General features: G+C 36.0%; 1 non-coding gene across 1 annotated transcript; it reads right to left on the reverse strand.

The window, feature by feature from the left end:
- Nucleotides 1-20,207: 20,207 nt before the first annotated feature.
- Nucleotides 20,208-20,318, reverse strand: LOC121166507. The gene has a single exon (XR_005885425.1). It is a non-coding gene; the product is annotated as a U6 spliceosomal RNA (small nuclear RNA).
- Nucleotides 20,319-20,782: the final 464 nt, after the last annotated feature.

Consider the following 20,782-nt stretch of genomic DNA (forward strand, 5'->3'; position numbering starts at 1 on the left):
GTGTTATGCTTCAAATTGGTAGATTACGTACAAGTGACATTCAGGAATTGGATGCTGCTCACTCATTTTATTTATGTAGTATTGATTAAGTATTATTTCCATCTCAAGCAAGTGCAAACATTGACTGAGAATTATAGTGTCTATGATTCAGTCTTTCACACCAAGAGAAATTAGGAGATCAATAATAACAGCACAAACTTGGGTTACATGATTAAACAGGGAAAAAATGTGTGTACCACATCTACATGTGAACAAAGAGTTCTCAAGAAACTCCAACTAAAGATTTCACTAATATCACAATAAGATAGAGTTATAATCAATACGAAAAACACATTGTAGTTATGCTGAACTTGTGACAGGTTAATTACAGGCCAACATTAGCATTTATGCATGTTTACCAACATTGGTCTATGTGATTCAAAGCCTTTAAAGTTAATTTAATGCACTTTTCCATAACCTAAATATTCATCTCAATGTAAAAATTTTATTTTGTGCTTATATTGGTGTGTAACTTTTGCCTAAACACATTTTATATGCTTTGTGTTCATCTTACTGACATTAAGCATCTTGAGGGAAGCACCATTCTTAATCATTTTTTCATAGATCCAGAACTTAGTAAAATGTTTGGAAATCATCGTATGTAATAAGTAGGTAGATGATAAATAGTTCCATAATATAACACAAACAGTGTAACACAATCATAAGTGCTTTACAAAATCAGTCATTTGGTTTGGTCATAATTTGGCAGAGTGAGGTCCTCTCCACAATGAAGATCTAGAAGAGTGGAGTAGCTTCATTGCATAAAAATCTGCTCTCCCAAGGACCCACTGGGGTCCCTTAATCAGAATATGTTCCTTTCCCAGGGAAGATTCTTATAAAAACCTAGTCACATTCTGCCAGTTTTTACCTCCTAAAACTTTTACCATCTCAATATGGGCTGATTAGTGACCAAATTTCTAGCACACCCATTTTTGAAGAACACAGAAAAATATGTTGAACCCACAACATTCATCACTAAGTTCATATAGTACTTGCAGTGGGAAAGTTGTGTGGATTTCTTTACAAGATAACTTTCTGTTTAATTTGTGATACTTTTTATTTCATTCCTACTTGACAGGTGTGAATTCATATACTTGTGCAGTAGAAGCAGATTAATACACTTACTGGTTACATACAATTATATTTATCGATTAATGATAAAATGAGTTAAAATCGGATGGTTTGATATAGGCATATTGTGTTACTATCAAATCAAGTTAAACCACTTTCTCTGGCATCTCACATACTTATCACTTCTGTGTACAGAACATTTAAAATTCCAACACTTAATGTTTTTAAGTACACATATGATGCATTACTTTTATATAATATTTATACTGTGCAATAGATCACTAGAATGTATTCCTCCTAAGTGATACATTGTATCCTTGGTTTCCCACCCACTCACTCTTTCCCTGGACTCTGCAACAGCCATTTCCATTTCTCTGAGTTATGCTCTTTTAGATTCCACGAATAAATATATTTGTAGTTTTGTGCTTGACTTATTTTACTTGTTATTATACTTTCTTGATTCATTCTCATGCCCAATGGCTGAATTTGTTTAAGACTGAATGGTGTTCCAATGTATGAATGTGATGCAGTATACATATTAGGAAATATGTAGAAGTGTACAGACATTAAATGAGTACTTTGTCTTCTGATCTCAGTCATAATCAACATTCAAATTATGAATAAAATGATGTTAATACTCTAAGAGTCCTAACTCACTACCATACCTTCATCATTTGTTTATCTTGTGAAAGAATAATATATTGTCATTTAAATAGAATGACTCAAGAAAACAATATTTATAATTAAAAAAAACAACTGAAATGATATCCACACAATTTTCATATACTATATATTGACTTCCACAACTAAGACATTGTTTAATTCTAAATTTTGGCTACCAGGAACAATGCTGAAATTGTCATAGAACCCAGATTTCTAGGTAAACCTGTTGATTTTAATTCCTTTCTATTTAAGCCCAGAAACAGGATTCTCAAAGAACACATCAATTTTCTTTTTGGTAGTTCCAGATTCCATAAGCTTTTTCAAAGTGTCTGTACTAATGTAGGTGTCCACCCAGGGTGTAGAAAAACGCTTTTCTTTACATCTTTGCTACCACTTTTTATCTTCTTCTTTTTAAAAATTCTTATAGCTGTGGGAAGATATCTTGTTATGATTTTAATTTTCCTTTCCCTAGTGATGAATAATATCTAACATCTTGTTATGATTTTAATTTTCTTTTCTTTAATGATAAGTTATGACTGCAAGGATCCAGAAGCCAGGATCCAGAAACTTCTTCCGGGTCTCCCACGCGGGTGCAGAGTCCTAAGGATTTGGGCTGTCCTCGACTGCTTTCCCAGGCCACAAGCAGGGAGCTGGATGGGAAGTGGAGCTGCCGGGATTAGAACTGGTGCCCATATGGGATCCCAGTGCGTTCAAGGAAAGGACTTTTAGCTGCTAGGCCATGCCGCTGGGCCCCACATTTTAAAACTTTAGATTCAAGCAGAGTCAGTGAAATGCTTACTAGAATGGTACTTCAAAACATACCGAAAATAATTTGAGGTAGAGATTACAGCAACAAAGGAATTCTCATCAGAGGTAACAAATGACTACTCCATTTGGGAAGAGAGATAATATGAAATATTTCAGTTATAAATGAATCCAAACTTTAACTTATTTCTCATTTTGTTTTTATTTTATTCGTTTTTTGATAAAAAAAAACCTCCCATTAAGAGAGACAGCACCAATTTAGGTTTAATTTTCTGCTTGTGCGGTGCATTTTATTTTGTTTGCTTTCTTTGTACTTATTTTATTTGCTTCAATTCCCTGTTTATAAGCTGAGGTTTGTTAAGAACCTTATTCTCTGACTCATGTTTGTTAGATGATGTAGTGAAGTGCTATTGAAAGCACAGAAGTCACATCAAAACATAAAGCCATTACAATTAGCAAACTTACTATGATTTTTTTTTTGCAATATCTTTCAGGAATACAAAACAAACAACAGTTTTTCTTACTTTATTTTAAAAACAAATTCTTGGTTTCTTTGGAAAACTTAACTGAATAAAAATTATCTCAATGTGAACTGTGGACACTTACCAAAGGTAAGCATTCCAATGTCAGACTTAATTATTTGAACAATTTTAATTCTCTTATCAGATATTAAATGAATAAAACTCCCCTTTGGTTTATTATAAAACCAGTCACATTAATGGAGTAATATATTGAAATTATTTTTCTAAGATCCAGAGACAAATTTGTACCTACTTGCCTAGCCAGCTGATGACACAAAAACATCAGATGAATTGTTTTTCTCTTTTGCACTTATGTTCCTTCTTCTTGGTTAAAGTAACATCTGATCAGAGATTTGTGTGGCTTTTTCTTCATCTAAATATCGTAACATTGCTCTTGCCCTCATTTGTGGATTGCTTTCTATGCCAAAATCTTTTCATTCAAGCTTTCTATGGAGTCCAATGAATATGTATTTGCTCCAAGGCTTATCTGATGTTCAGATACATTAATCTAACACAAATGTTACAAGCTAAATGTTTGACAAATACAATTCTTCTTCCGATTTTTGCATCCCCATTTATGTTTTGTGTCCTTATGAATTACATCACTATTCTGTTTAACATGAAATGATATTGTTATGTCTTGGGGCTTGCCTGTTTGGCAAACTCATATAGCATCTTTGCAGTGTGGTTGGAATTATGGGAGACACACCACTGCCTTCTCCTTTCTTAGTCTATGATTGGCTAGAAGGCATGTTTATCTCTCAAGACTCTCCAGTCATGTGACACACGTATAACATGCAAGGGTGGCAGGAATGCTGTAGGTCAAGTTCATCATGTGCGGCTGTGGGTCAGCTGAACGTCACGCACATTACGTGTGACTGGTTGGCAACATGGGACACACCAACCTCTCAAAGTTGCTAATCAAGGACACCCCAGCAGAGCTTATCCAAGGACAGAGAAGAGGTACTGGGGTGCAGCCTACTGCTCTTGCCTGTACGGCTGGTGATCAAGCCAGGCTGAGGTCTCTGTGAGCCAAGACCACTGCCAGGGGGTTACCAGAGGGTCTGGTGTGCTGTGTGCCTATGACCTCCCACATAGGACAAGCAGCCAGAGATTCAGGGGTGAACTATGCATTTAAACAACCCATGGATCATGTTTACACTGAATAAAAAAAAAGGTATATGACACACTTTGAAGTATCTTAAGATTATCCTAGTTAAAGAATATTTTTCCTATTGCAACAAGTCAATAAACTTTGCTATACAAATGATTGATTTACAATGTATTAAAGACTATATTCTTGTTTTGCAAGAGTTTGTGTTTTTGTACATGAAAAGCTTGTGATATTTCTCTCACGTTTTACTTTGAACTTAAAATGATCTGCAAATGCATGTTCGAGCATGCCTGATCTGGGAGTTTCCAGTAGCGACAGTGAGGAATTTAAAAAACACAATCCCTTAAAAAAACAGGAGAAATCCCTAAGATTTCTCATGCAGTGATTATGTGCTAAAGCAAATTATCATGGTGAATAGCATTATATGCCACATTGCGACTTCATCAATTCCATACTGTGCTAAAGCAGTGACGCAAAGGAAGAGTATCTAAGAATAAGTGGAAAATTTCACTATGAAAAGAATGTGTATTGAAGCATAGTAGTTAATTCAGACATACAATAATGTGATTTCCAAATTAGAAAAGTTTTAATGAAACTATGGCTGGTTAATAACTCAAGCAAGAAACAACAAAAAATAATTACTTACCATCGATTCATTTATTAAATTCAAGCTAATGTGTATTTTAAGGTAAATCAGAATGGAAGTGAAAACTGATAACCATATACTTTTCAAACACAAGTTTAGGAGCTGAGCTTGAACTAGAACGACAGACCTAAATAGGGAATCCTTTAACCTTTGTAGTTGGCAAACAGTCTTGTTAATATGGAAGTTGCAAGTGGTTGCTGTGCATAATACACATATTTCATTAACTTGTATCTTTAGAAGTTATAATTTAGAGAGTTGCCTTTTTTTGTAGATAATACATTGTGGAAGGGTGACTAAAGCAACAGTAGTGGGAAGAGTAACCTCTTAAAACATGCCTCAGCATATTCTGGATAGCAGCATTATCCAAACCAATCGGGCTTTTCACATCACTAGAAACTCTTCAGTCAAGAGATGCTAGTTTTGTAGAGCAGCTGACTGACACTAAAGGAGCTTAATACTTCCAAAGCACCAACTCTTTAAAACTGCCTACTGAAATGGTCCTCTACTGGAAAGGTCGGTGTGCAATGTGCCTAATATCACCAGACACTTACTGTGCCTTTTGTTTGCTACATATTGGGTAAAAGCACTCAAAAAGGGTAGGGAATGGCTACAATAAAATCACAGTACTGTATTCATGGCTATTTGTAGTCAATAAGCCATACCTATTGTTTTTATTTCTGTGACTTGCTGAAATGTTAAGGGTTTTAGTAGACATAATAAAATCATTTTTTATATATTATGTTTTAAAAAGTCTTTGTTTTATTATTTATTTGAAAGAGAAGGGGAGGGATACAGGGACAAGTCCTCAATTTCTTTTCTCCAAATGGCCACAAGGGTCAGAGCCGGACCATCCCAAGTCACAGGCTTCTCGATCCCCGCTGTGAGTGTGAACAACAGAAGTGCGTTTTCATTGCTACAGGAGCTGAGAAGTTGAAGAGCAGTGTGCCAACAGATTTGGAATCTGGAGAGGATCCAAATTCTGGTTCATAGATGGGACTTTCCAATTGTGTTCCAGCTTTGTTAGGACTATTTGGGGAGCGCATTAGTTCCATTTATAAGGTTTGAATTTCCTGAAGGTTATATACCCTAACATATTATTCTTAAGGGTAGATTTCAGCATTTGAATTGGGAGGGTAGCATGAGCATTTTGACTATATCCTGTCTCCAAGGGAGTGTCTGTATTTCCGGTGGTGATCATCATGTTAGGACTTGAAGGGGAAACTACATATTTATCCAGAACTAACATTTTATAACTTTCATAGGTAACTATATAAACATAGTACCACAGCTCTATCTAAACACCTGTGGTATTGGCACAATTCCAAGCATATAGTGTGTTTGTGCAATATGTACTTAATGAATGCAGGAATATGTATATGATGGATGGAAAGTCAACACCAATTGAACCAACTGCTGTGGCATAGCAGTTAAATCGCCACTTGTGGTGCCAGCATCCCATACAGGTGCCAGTTTGAGACCATCTAGTGGATTTCCTTGCTTATGGACAGCAGAGAAGGCCCATGTGCTTAAGTCCCTGTCACCAATATAGGAAATCTGAATGAAGCTCTGGTTTCTCATTTCCAACTGGCCAGAACTAGGCATTGGTGGCCATTGATGAACCAATGGATAAAGATTCCTTCTCTCTCTCTCTCTCTCTTTCTCTCTCTCCCTCCCTCCCTCTTTCTTTCTAATTCTGCTCCCTCTTTCTCTGTAACTCTGATTTTCAATATAAATATATACATTAAAGAAAAAATATACCACTAAAAGCTCTGGCTACTTTTCTTTCTCTAAATTCTGGGAATGTTAGGCTTAAGAATTCAAAAATCAATCTAGCTTTTCAATTCTCTGAAATCAATATCTCCTAGTCAGTTACCTTTTCCAGTCAATAATGACTGACATCACGTATTTCTGGAATCTTTCAAAGTATAATAGATTTATTTTTTGTGGGGGTTGAAGAATCAAAAATAATTATGTAATACATTTTTTTTCTGAATTTGCTTTGTATGTTTGTATCATGTTTATATGTGCTTATTTTGAAAGTATAAAGTATTTTCTAGAAGCCAGTTTCCTCTGGAATCCAGTACCTACAATGTCTTTCCTATATTCTGCACTAGTTTGTACTTTCCTCCTCAACTGTGACTTTAAAACTTTATAAAAGAGTAGTTCTATCCTAAAACCCACTACACTGGCTTACTTTGAATAAATTGTTCCTATCCACTTTAAGAAAGTTGTGTGACCCTGAAATCTGACAGATTAAAGTACAGCAAAAAATATAGCCATTTTTTTTAGGAGCAGCAAATTATATATCCTAGGAATAAAGTGTGTGCTACATTAATGCAGTTGACCTCTGGTCATAGTCTGTCCTTAGATAGTCACTGCTATATCATTTATATCAAACAAAGAAACATTTCAAAGGAGGCAAGGGAGGTTGGTGGCATTTGTCACATGGTTCTGTAGAGACATCTCAGGTAATTTCTTGAGCCTCTGATGTATTGTACTATCAGTCTTAATTTTCTCCTGTCATTTCCACATCGACTAAAAAAGGGGAAAAATTATTCACTTAGGATCTGTGGGGGAATATAAAAATAAGATCTAATAACTTATATTTAGCAAAGAAAGCTAAAGAATAATAAGTAAAAATTGAGGTGGCTTCTAGTTTCAAAAGATAAAACTGACATTGTACCAGCTCCCCTTCAGAGGTTTTATTTAAATATTTTTATCAGGTTATATTTTATGTTAATTGTCAAATAACTCTATTATTGGGCTTTAATACATCATTAGATTAAGATAAAGAATTTCATGTGAGGCAAAGTGCAGTGGATTGCACTTTTAGTAATATTTTACCAATGTCACTGGATTCATGTCACTAAGCAACAGCATTATTTAAATAAAAAGTAATTCCACAAGAAATGCAATTTCTAGTTTTTGAAGGAAACCATCTTAGGAAACTTAACAACGAGTTATGGTGATGCTAATGTGGTGTATAGTAAACAGAATCTCCATAATTTGCTCTTTTCAGTGCTGATATAAAAGAAGATTGAGACACAAAGCATCAGCAGATGATGATCTTAACTCTCTCTGGTTATGAAATCTTAGACAATTGCATGCTTCTAGACATGGAATAAATCTTCCGTAACAGTATATTGCGTTGGGCAATATCTGAGATCCTTTACACATCATAGCTTTATTTTTAACCTCTTCAGAACAAGATCAAATACAGTCTAAAATAATACATGGAAGTGACTTTTTATTACACACACATATATTTTTACTACCTATTAAAACGCATGTGCTGAGAAGTAGAAATGTATCAGCTGTACTTATTTTGATTGGTTAATGTGTAAAATAAGCATTTTATTAAAATATTTATTCAAATCAATTAAATACAGATACCATTCTATTTCCTCTAAATAGAGACTATGATCACACTCATATTGAAATGATACCAGCTCACTACCCTATTATTGTGAAGACATAATAAATTATGAATAATGGATGGGGGAGTAAGGCAGCAATCCAGACTCTCCCTGCGGTAAGCCAAAGAGCTGAAAAAAATTAAACTGGTTTTAGAAAGATGTCCCATAACAAGAGGCTGGGGAAAACTCTATAATCTCTCCACCTTGAACATGTTTCTAATTTGTTAGCAGGCATCCTAGCAGGCTTTGTTTCTCATCAATTCACATGCTAACGTATTATAGGTACAAAGAGAAAAGATTCTATGTAGGTCAGAGAGACACTTATACGAACTGTGTTGACATTTCCCTTCCCCCGATTTCTCCCTCTCACCCTCCCTCACTCCCTCCCATGCTCCCTCTCCTCCTTCCTTTCTTTGGTCCTTCCTTTTTAATTTTTTTTGATAAGACACTTTTATTTCTCAAAGATACTAAACAAGATCAACAAAACTCTACTTTTAGCAATAGTGATACACAAACATTACTTTCATTCATTTTGTTTTCCTTTTAAATTTTAACTCCTACACTTGGCTATTGTGAAAAAGTGCTGCTTTAGACATGATATATACAGTTATAACTTTGCCAGCTCATAGTCATGCCTCTTGGGTATAAACCCAGAAGAAGGATTGGTAGACCATATAATAGTTTCTTTTTCTTTTTTAAGATTTATTTATTTTTTATCACAAAGTCAGTTATATAAAGAGAAGAGGAGAGACAGAAAGGAAGAGTTTCCTTTGATGATTTATTCCCCCAAGTGACCACAATGACCGGTGCTGCGCTGATCCAAAGCCAGGAGACAGGAACTTCTTCCAGGTCTCCCACATGGGTGCAGGATCCCAAGGTTTTGGGCTGTCCTCGACTGCCTTTCCCAGGCCACAAGCAGGGAGCTGGATGGGAAGCAGGGCCACGTGGATTAGAACCCGGGCTCACATGGGATCCTGGAGCATTCAAGGTGAGGACTTGAAGCTGCTAGGACACCACAACGCCGGCCCCATATGACAGTCTCTAGTCTTTTAAAATGTCTTCATACTCTTTTTCACAGGTACTGAACTTAATTTATTGTTTATTCATTGTTCATCTTTTTTGTTTTTTCCTTGGATCCTGGTTGTTACAAGTATAAAAAATCATTATTTATGTCATTTGTTTTTTATGTTTCGAGGGAGTATATGCCCTAAAATAAATGAAAAAAGGTGCAGTGAATAAATAACTTTTTGGAAAATGAATACAAAATCACATGTCTCTCAGGAGAAGAAACTAAACCTTATAATTTCACAACTTCCTGAGAAATAAGCACCTGTTTTTCCATAATACAGTGGCCTCTAAGAGGCTAACGTAAAAGTCAAAGGAATTAATTATGTGAAAATAATGTTTCTTTAAATGCCTAGTCAATTATGAGGATTTTAATAAATAGTAACATTTTAATTTCTTTTTCATCCATTAAACTTAGTTTCATTTTCATGAAGGTATGAAAAAAGGGGAAATAAGGTAGAATGGAGTATTGATTTCTTAAGGCATATGGCAGAGACAGAGGAAGAAAAAAGAGAAAGACAGTGAGAGCTAGAGAGAGAGAAAGAGAGAGAGAGAGAGAAAGAGATTAAAATTTGATTTGGCCATTATGTCTCACTAACTCCCATGTTCTCCCAGAAATAAATTGAAAAGAAATGTATTTTTCCGTGATATGGTTATTCTGTTAGTTTCAGTGGCATTTTCCTTCTCTTATTGCCAAGTTATTTTTGTTAACAGTCTGTGCACTTTTTCTCTATGTCTAACATCTACTCAATGGTAAAAGACAGTATAATCCTAATAAATTTTAAGATGTAGCTTGTGCTTGCTGAGGTAGTAAGTTGTGGTTAATAGAGTATAAAATGTATGCATTATAATGAAACTTGAAGATCATCCAATCAAATTCTTGATTTAATACAAAAATGAGAGGAAGGTAGTGGTGGAAGACCTCAAATTTTTAACAGAATGGTTTGGACCTGTGAATGGGTCATTATCATCAGGCCAGCTAGACTAATGTTCATATCCTGAACCTGATTCAGTTCCTATGGAAAATTCTTAATATTTTCAACAAATGTAACTCTCAATACGAATCAGGATGTGGCTGCGAGAACAGACCCTTACCTGAAAAGGAGAGATTTTGTTGCTGTTACCTATATTATTAATACTGACTTTCCTGAAATATACTAATATAGTGTTGTTGGATCAAAAGGAGTCCCTCTCAATTTCCAGAGAAACTCTAAATAAGCATTCTTTATTTCCCTCAGAGAGCAATGATCAAATGAACTTGATATGTTTCCAGTATTTGTTAAGTGCCAGGTTAGTGGAAAGACAACAGTTTCAAAGGACAAGAATTGGCCAGCAGTGGGGCACATCAGGTTGTTTCTCTACTTATACTGCTGGCACCCCATATGGGTCTCTTTTCAAGTCCCAGCTGTTCTGCCTCCAATCCAGATTTCTGCTAGTGAGGCTGGAAAGGCAGCAGAGAGCGGCCCTGAAGATGCTTGGCCTCCAGCATCCAAAAGGAGACTTGCAATAATCGACAGGCTCCTTGCTGCAAACTGGACCAGAGCCATTGCAGCCAATTGGGATGTGAACCAGCAAAGGAAAGATCTTCTATCTCATCTTGTCTTCTCTATTTAACTTTGACCTTCAAATAAAAAATAAAACTTAAAAAGTAACCATAAATATTAATTCCTGATTTCAAAAATGGTAAAACCTGCATTATAAATAACATAAGCATATTTGATTGACACAATTACATTTAGAATATGATTCTAAATAAAAATTATAAGGCAATATATTATAAATTGGTGTAATCACAATAGGTAAGGGAGAAGATTTTTTAGAAGAGTGAACAGTTTAATGAATACTAGAGCATATAAAACTTTCACAGTGTTTGGGAGAATGAATTGTAAGAGGAAATGAAAGTGGGAAATGTGGATGGAATAATAATTAATTGAAGGTTTGAGCAAATAATTTAAGTAGGCATATCTAGAAACAGTGTAAGAAGAGAAATGAGCAGTCAAATAGTAGACACATATCCCTTATAATTCTTTTAGATGAATAGGTGATAGATGCGTGCTAAATAAATAGGACAAACAAAAGGAAAAAGGAAGAGATAGACACCTATGTGTGTGTACTTACACCTACACAGATAAATGTGTCTAATATGTAGACTATTGAGTACTCCTACTTAACTGAGTGGGTGCACTCTTTCCGATAGGCTTCTTGGTTCACTTTTACATCTAACACTTGACGTGACCTAAGCAAGCATTAACTTCTCTATGCTGGTACAGGCGTTGGGCTACTTGGAACACCTTTAGCCTGTATGAGAGTGTCGGTTTCAGTCCCAGGTACTCAGTGCTTCTGATCCAGGTTCTTCATTGTGCGTGGGAGAAGCAGCTGATGATAACTCGAGTACTGAAGTGTCTGTCACCATGTGGGACAGCCAGTGAAGTTCCAGGTTCCTGACACATGTCTCACCCTTGATTGCTGTGCACACTTATAGGATGAAACATTGGATTTAAATTGTTTCTTTTCTCTCTCTCTCTCTCTCTCTCTCTCTCTCTCTCTCTGTATCTGTCTTCCACCCTTACTTCTTTTCTGTCACTCTGGTTTTTAAATGTATAAATCTTTTTTAAAAACGAAAACCTTCCAAACCTGTTTTTTATTCTATGACAGTAGGTTACTCTGACAACTGTGTACATTAATATTGTAAGTGAATGATGATATTTCTATATCTTTCAGCATGAGAACCAGTACTGTATAAGAATTCAATTAGTGTCTACTAGTTTCATAAAATACAGAGAGAAATGATTAAAACATGCAGTTGAAAGGATGAATCTTTTAAATTAGTGACTTTTCCCAAAGGTATGAAATTTAGAAAAAGCAAAAGTATTATAAGTAAGTACATTTCTAGCCCACAAATTCACTTACTTGCAGTTATCACCATTTCCAAACTTCAATAACAAAACAGTGAAAAAAAAACCACTAAATGACGCTACAAGCTCACATTCCAAAACTGGGAGGGTGGCATAGCACGCTAATCCTCTGCCTGGTAGTGCCAGTTTCACATGTGGGCGGTGATTCCTCTCTCAGTGGTTCCACTTCCCATCCAGCTCTCTACCTATAGCTTTGGACATCACCAGGCAATGGTCCAAGTGCAAAAGGCCTCTGCACCCATGTCACAGACCCAGAAGGAGCTCCTGGTTCCAGGCTTTGGAACAGCTTAGCATTGTCTGTTACAGCTATTTGGGGAGTGAACCCGTGTTTGAAAGAGTTTTCTCTCTTCCCTTTTCTCTGTATAAAATCCCTCTTTCCAATAAAAAAGAACAGAATTCCTGTTCCTTTGAGCATTCATTACTTGAGAAACAGCTGAAGAGTGCTCTTTCCTCTTTTTCTTTTCTCCACAGCTCCAACCCAAACTATAAATTACCAGCTTTTTCTTTTTAAGCTTAAATTCAGATATTCATCATGATCTACATGACCCCAGCAGGGGTTTAAACTTGCCTCTTTTAATTAACTTTACTCAGAAGTTTCATTCGGGTAGAAATCTGATGCTACTATTGAGAGCAAGTGAATGAAGACAAAATTGTGTTGATGAACGCAGTGTCACTCTGGGAAATTTAAACTATCTTTGTACTAGAACACAACAAACCCAGAAGTTCTCTTACTCTACTCCTATACATACTACGTTACCTTCATCATGCCTGCAATATGTTGCTATTTTGATCTGGAATAAGCTGATATTTCTATGAAATACAGAAATTCAGTAGTCAACTTTACAGTATTTACTATGTAGAGGTAATTGGGAAAATATATGGAATGATTGCTTCCATTCTTGGCAGCAAAAGCATTGGATCAATTGGGCAAAGATGTGTCTGTTCTACAAGATGATACTCAGCACGCCTCTTTTTACATTGATTAAAACAAGGAAAGCACTGCAGCTTCAGTTTGCAATATGTTGTTAACTGTCTGGTCAATGCAATGCAAGGTGATGGATTCTTGTAAATGCTTGTGTTTGGATGTTTGTGCTTCTTGTAACTGGATAGTGACATAAGACATTCTAGGTATTGCAAATTCCAGAAATCAGATAGTTACTAAGATAAGCATGTGTCTTTCAAAGCTCGTGTTTTAGCAACCTACTCCCCCATACAACTGTATTGTCTTTGGGAATCTTAGTGGAGGGGTTTAGATCAGGTGGTCTCTGCCATCGTGAATAGATTGTTGTCCCCATCTGTGTCATTTTTTCATCAGCCCCATCCGATGCCAGCACCTTGATATTGCATTTTATGAAAACATTCGTTTTAAGTAACTAAATTAAATAATGAAAAGCTACCCAGATTCATGTAGCAGCAAAAACGATTGAAGACATTGGTCTCATGCTTTACCTACAGCAAAGTGTAAAATTACAAAGTTGTTCAAAAGTCGTCTGCTGATTTCCACATAAACAAATATCTGGATAGTCTGAGAAGCAAGTACTAGCAAAGAACATGTACCTAGTATCCATGGTTGCTCACATAAAATTGATCAATACAGTTAGTATTTTTAAATTCCAAATGTTTTTTATGACTATTACATAAATCCTGGGAATGAAGATTAAACAGTCAATTAGACATGACTCTGAAAGGAAAAGCCGTGAGAACAGTAACACATGAGCTCGTAAAACATAATCTACACTATGCATTTTTTAAAAATTTGTGACAGTGATAAAACATTTTATTTCTCCACAAGCAATAGTTGTGGAGAATAACTTTCATATAATCAAACAGTGTCTGTCTCTCAGGATAAAAAGCTATAAAACTAACCATATAGCACATAGACTCAAATGTGAGACACAGGCCTTTATCTTTAAAGTTAGGAAAAGAATGCTATAAGTGGTAGCAATATTAAAACTCATTTGTGTCAGATACAACTTCAGGCATTTTTGGATACCAAAATCTTTTCTCTTGGTGGCAAGAGGTCAGAGAAAAGTAGTTTTGACAGGCAGGGCAGTATTTTAAACAACCTCAAAAAAGCGCTCTGAAAAATTTTATAATAACAATTCTAAAAGAAGGGTATTTTTCTTCCAGAAGGCTTAACCCCTTTCCCTTTCTTCCTTGATGTCTCTCCTGGAATGATGCATTTCCTTGTAGTCAGCAGCAAGAGGCACCTGCCCGAAGCATCACCGTCTTTTCACTCTGCAGTCCACAGCCCTGTAACTTGGTGAGTATTTGATCCACACACCAGCACAAGAGTCATCATCTGGGACCTGGTAAAAATTGCAAAACCAGAGACTTCCTTCAGGTACTACTCAATCAGAACCAACATTTTAAGAATGTGCTGCATTTTAATGATGCATTCAATGCACAGTCCCTCTGTTTTCTGTGTCCTTCAATCTGAGAAGGTGTCTACATACACACATGGCCTTACTTCTACTCTCTTTTTCAACTATCATCTGCCTCATCAAATCATGTGCTTATCTAGCCACTTCTTGACTCTCTTACTGCTGGGGTCTGTGCAGTAGGTGTGGATGACAGGAAGGTGTGAAGAGAACAGCTCCCCTGTTTGGCAGGGCCCAGGGGAGCTTCCTGCTGCATGGCAGGGCCCGGCAGATGTCTCTGCAACCACCTGAATGCAATTCCACCTCCCTTTGCAAGGACACCCAACCACCCCGCTAAGAATTCTGTAATCTATTGAGGCATTGTTGTTTGCCCCTGTGAGATGGTTTTTACAACCAATGTGAGCTTGGGAGTTAATGTTGCTGACAACGTCTTGGTGAACGGGCCTTTAACAATGTATGCTGTCTCAGTTGCTCTTATGGCCCTTTGGCTGGAAGAGCTCAAGAATGTCTGTACTAACATCATAATACATGCTTTCAAACTAACAGGGTTATTGAGTCCATGGATGTAGTGGGAATCTATGCTTAGGGTTTTCTTTTCTTGATCCTTAGGTTTCTTCTTCTGTGATATGTTTCCTGCTCTAACTGGTAAGTTGTAGAATGAGAATTGTAGTAGGAGTGTATTACTGATTAATATGTGTTGTCTACTGAGGAATTCCTGGCTGCAATGTCAGAATGGATAATGCCCTGCCTTAAGGTGAAACAATTTGCAGAATTATCTTTGGAAACACCCACTTGTCCATTGTAGAGTTGAAATCAAAATGGAGTAAACATGGCTCATTGCTAACTGCAATTCTTTTTGCCTTTATAACTCCTGCTTTACTTGCTTAGCTAACAAACTGTGTGAACTTGCAGGCCTAATGGCCAACTAGTGCCAATGGTCCCAATCCCCATAAACTAAGACTTATTAACACATAGATAATTCAAGGTAGGGGTCTGGTTGTCACAGGCGGTGCCAAGGTCAGAGCCCAGACCTGAGGAGAGCAGGCAGGGGCTGGCAAGCCGAGGTAAGCAAGGAATGCACAATCCTTCCTCATTCATCTCTCAAGCTGTTGTAAATTGTGCCCCCCTTGAAGCTATGTCAAACTGTCCCTAAAGAAAACTTTGTAATTGTACTGTTCGGGGTGGTCAAGTGGATGCAACACCATGACCTAAAAGGTCTGTGCAAGAATTTGTGACTGCTTCCGTGTAAATAAAAGGACAGCTTTCTTGCATTGTCTGTTATGATCTTAAAATTGGAGTGGTCTGTTTCTTCTCTCTCTACGCCTATTTCACACATCCGTCTTGAGTTCCAAACTCAGCTGGAGCTAGCCTCCGGCAACTTACAGATTCCATGGTCCTGTATCTCTGGTTCTGCACTCTCTCCATTTCCTTGGCTATTCACACTGTGCCTCTGTCTGTCACTTTTCTTTCCCATGCATTTGTCCTTTCGGAAGTACTCTCCATGGCATTTTCTATGCTTGGACACCGTTTTCTTATAATATCTCACATATGTCCCTCAAATCTCACTTTGAGCATCCCTCTCTTGGACACACTTTCTCAAAGCCACAGTAGGAGACAGGCTTCCCTGTGATAGCTTTCCATAAACTGTATTGCTGTTTTAAATGTGTGCGACCACACATGCACACACGCACACATGCACACACACACAGTAAAATATGGTTTATAAACAGTGAAGAATCTTTCACCCAGAAGTTTGCTATTGTTGAATGTGCTTTGCAAAAATAGTTGTTGATTTGGACCACTGTGTTTTCAGCATTTATAGATGTTTTCATGTTCACTGTATCCTACAGATATCAAAACGTCATTGATTCAGCCATTTAAGAGCTGCTAGAATGTCTTCCAAAATGATGATTCCATTTTTGTTCCTACTGACTTTAAATAAATGTTGCTGTGCATCCTTGCTGGATTTTTTGAGTTTTGCCCTTGTTTGGATTTTCAGCTGTCCTGATGTATGTACAGAATCATCTCGTTATTGTTTCAACCGGAAATGTCCTAATAGCATCAGATGTCAAGCACTTTCATTTGTTTGTCGTCTTCTTGGGAAAGGCATACTTTCAGATCTTTTGCCCATTTGTAACTGGGCTATATATTTCTGATTATTGAATTCAAAGTCTTCTATGTATATTTAAATAATAGCATTATTAAGATATAATAGATTTGAGAATAATTTCTTTGAAATCTCTATTACTATTGACCCCAAGATCTGTTCAACAGCTAGCACAATGCTCACTCACATAGACTCCTGGGACTGAGGAACAGTGACTGTTGCACATTGAAAACAGATACACATGTTCATTAAATATCAAACTGTTTCTACTTAACAATACTACTGCTAATAAGCAATAATATTGTTAATATGTTGTTATTGTTATAACATAATAAATAATATACACTTATATATTTGTATGTAACATATATACAATTATAATAAAATTGTAAATAACATAAAATAATAAAAAATATATATAAATAAAAATATATATAAATAAATAAATATATATAAATAAAAAATATATATATATAAATAATATACATATTATAATAAAATTGCTAATATGTTGCTAATATAACAATAGTATTGTTCATAGTCCCAGCAATATTGTACCTTGAAATAATCTATTTGTCTTTGGAGGTTTGGGATTATTCTTGACTGTCATTCTAATCCACATTGAATACACTGACCTTGAACAAAACCTATAATGTATAAAATTCTCACTGAACTTTAGCTGAATACATAATGCAGTATATTTAAAGACCTAGTGATGAATATGAAAAGTTTAAATGTTTTAAAACTTTCAAATGAAATTATTTAATCCAGAAAACTTTAATATAGAAATCTAAAATAGGCAAAGAGGGATGCCATATGTATCTTTAAAATTAAATGTAGCAAATATATTTATTGATCACACATTGTATGTAAGGTACTGTAGTAGGGATAAATGTTTACTTTGTACAATTTTGTAGTTTTTTAATCAAACACTGGCAAATTTAGACTCAGTAAAAAAAAATCACTTTTTCAAAGAATTGTCAATATAAGGAGATTTAAAAGCATCTGCCCTTGAATATTTAATATTGCATTATTCAGCTTCTGAAATATATTCACAAATACTACCTTCAATTAGTCTCCTATAAAGGAAAATATTTTAAAGAGCAAGAAATTTAATCAAGATATCACAATAGGTAAAAGAAATATAATGCAGTTTATTTCACAACTAATGGTTATTCTGCTCACTCATTACTAGAATAGAAGAGACTTAAAAATATCAGAAAATGATGAAAGGATGAAACCCTTGTATTAAAGGCAGGAGAATGCAAACTGTTTACCTGTGTATGTGTGTGTGTTTCTAGAAAACTATTAAATTACTAATTTTGCATTCTTGCTCACTTACACCAGTTGTGTTTGAAGGAAAGTTAAATTGCACGAGAATTTGACCAAAGGCAGCAAAAAAAAAAAAAAAAAATCAGCAAGCTTCATTGAGATTAAATGCTTCTCAGAAGCTCATAACGGAACAAGTCAGACCATTGTGGTCATTTATTTTTTTTTATTGTATCTATTTATCAAATTCCTTTTAAATCCTCACTGTATTCTTTGTATTACTAAGTTTTCTTACTCTGTCAGTGAAAAAGTAACTTTACATGGTGCAATTTTTCTTTGAAATATTACCTTGTCTGGACATTTCTTCATTTCCTGTGTCATTCTTTCTCATCATTCTTTAAGTGGTTTTAATGGTGGTATTAGGGGAAGCAAAAATGAAAGAAGACAAAAGGAAGGAAGGATTCATCTATTGTGTTAAGTTCTTCAAACTTCATTACACAGTGTCGTACTGGAGAGGAGTGTCATTTAAACAATTTCGGTGGTTGATAAAATGACTTGTAGGTTTCTCCAGGAATAATGATATTCTTATTTATACAGGTTGCATGAAGTTTAATTACTCCATTGTAATTTGTAATAAATGATTTAGCATATGCATATATTAACAAAAATGTTTGCAATTATATGTTTTCATATATTATTACTGTGTACAATGAAAAGACAACTATAGCATGTGTGTCAAATTTTAGGAATGAGAATGATGTAGTCACGAAAACAAATTACAGACGTTTCCCATGACAGTTTGTATCTGAGCTTTTAGACGCTGCAGTATGATTACTTTTGCCACAGAACATTGAGCTAGACACCTTATTTAAAGACAACAAATGTTACAAAGAGTAATCATTTACTGAATTAAGAAGATATAACATAGAGTTACTAGCTAATGAAAGTATAGTGGAGTGGCTGGATTTAGGTTCTTGTCTCTAACACAATAAAGAATTCAAGGATAAGACACAAATACGGCCAGCAGAGAAGCAAGAGTTATTGCCACGCAAAGCAAAAGCAAGTGCTCAGGAGTGGATGTGGCCATGCTCAGAAGACGGCTGCACTCAATGAGGTTAGGTAACACATAGCAGGAGTATGTGGGGTGGGCTGTAACTGAATCATCCCGAGAGTAGATCTGAGAGCAAAGCTTGAGTACATCCCATTTTTTAAAATCAGTTTTGAAAACTGGCAAGTGCCATGGCATTGGGTGTGGGATGGGATGGTTCTGTCAGTATGATAGTTATTTACTCACATTAAAATGAGCCAAAGCTTATTGTGGGGATGCAGTTAGCCACCATGTTGGCTGTGGGAGGGAGTGCTTCTGAGCGCTGATGTGGGGGAAGCTGCCATTTTCTGCTGCATGGTAAATGGGGAGGTGGGGTGGGTTATTTTGGGCAGAACAGACAGGGATGCAAAGATTGTTCTGTGGCCTAAGCTTCCCTTTGGAGCTGCTCCCTTGCCTACATCTGAAAGGGAAATTAAGTCATATACAATAATTAAAACTGGCTATATAATACCATGAAACTCTTTCTAATGTACTCAACTTAATATGTAAAACTTTCTTATATCATAGTTGAATACTAATTAATGTATGATCTTAAAAACATATATCGCATGTCGTGATACATTTAAATAACACAAAGTTAATCTCGTAACTGTTACTAAGGGACTATACCACTGTAACCATTTGGGGGATAATAGCCAGGCATGGGGCTGGAAAACAGGAAGAAAGTAAAAGGAGGGAAGGGAATGCCCCTGTACCCATAAAACTCTATCATGATAAATAACAACTGCATTTTAAGGATTAAAATCTACAACAATAAAAAAATGAAAACTGGAAGCTCAAAAACAGATTTTACAAATTGGTTTTAGTGCATCTGAGAAAAAGGGAGAACTGCCATCCATCTGCTCATTCTTCCAAATACACTGAATAAAAATGGATGGACAAGGCTAAAACGAGGAGGCAGGAATCAGGTGAGACAGGGTGCACAGTAGCAGAAATCTGAACTCAGAAGTGAAGGTACTAAAATGCCATCACTTTCATATTGCCTCAGATACATATATATATATATATATATATGATTTTCACATCATAGTTTTACTGGCGGTCTGTAGATATTATGAGCATTTTAAAACAAATATTTAAGGTTCCAGATTAGCAAATATATCATTATATGCATTTACAACCAAATGAAAAAAATCCAAACCAAAAAATGTTTACAATTTGCATGTCATCCTTGCACAGAGGCCATGCTAGTTTCTGTACTATTCTAATTTTAGTATATATGCTGCTGAAGTTAGCACCAAACTATAAAATCTTGCAATACAATGAATTAATCACAACTTGACACAGGAGCTGACACTGTGGCACAGCGGTTTGCGTTGTCACTTTAGACATCCACACTCTGCACTGGAAGTCAGCTCAAGTCCCAGTAGCTTTGTTTCCTGTCAAGATTTTAGCTCATGCCTTAGAGCAGGCAGTAGATGATGCAGATGATGGCTCAAGTGGATGGGCACCTGCCAGTTCAGGTGAGAGATCCATATGGAGTTTCTGGCTCTTGGCTGTTTGGGCCATGTTTTGAGTGAACCAGTGCCAGATTTTCCCTCTCCCTCTCTCATTTCCTGGTTTGCTCTGATTTTCTGGCAGTTTTCAGAGTTACTACATATTATAACCACACCTAGGACATGTAAAACAACGTGTTTTAGTATCCCAAGTATATCTTTATGTTTCCTCTAATTGCTGCTCTTGCCCCCAAAACATGATCATG

Source organism: Ochotona curzoniae, unplaced genomic scaffold (genome assembly GCF_017591425.1).
Source record: "Ochotona curzoniae isolate NIBS_2020 unplaced genomic scaffold, NIBS_Ocur_1.0 patch153, whole genome shotgun sequence".
Classification (NCBI taxonomy): domain Eukaryota; kingdom Metazoa; phylum Chordata; class Mammalia; order Lagomorpha; family Ochotonidae; genus Ochotona; species Ochotona curzoniae.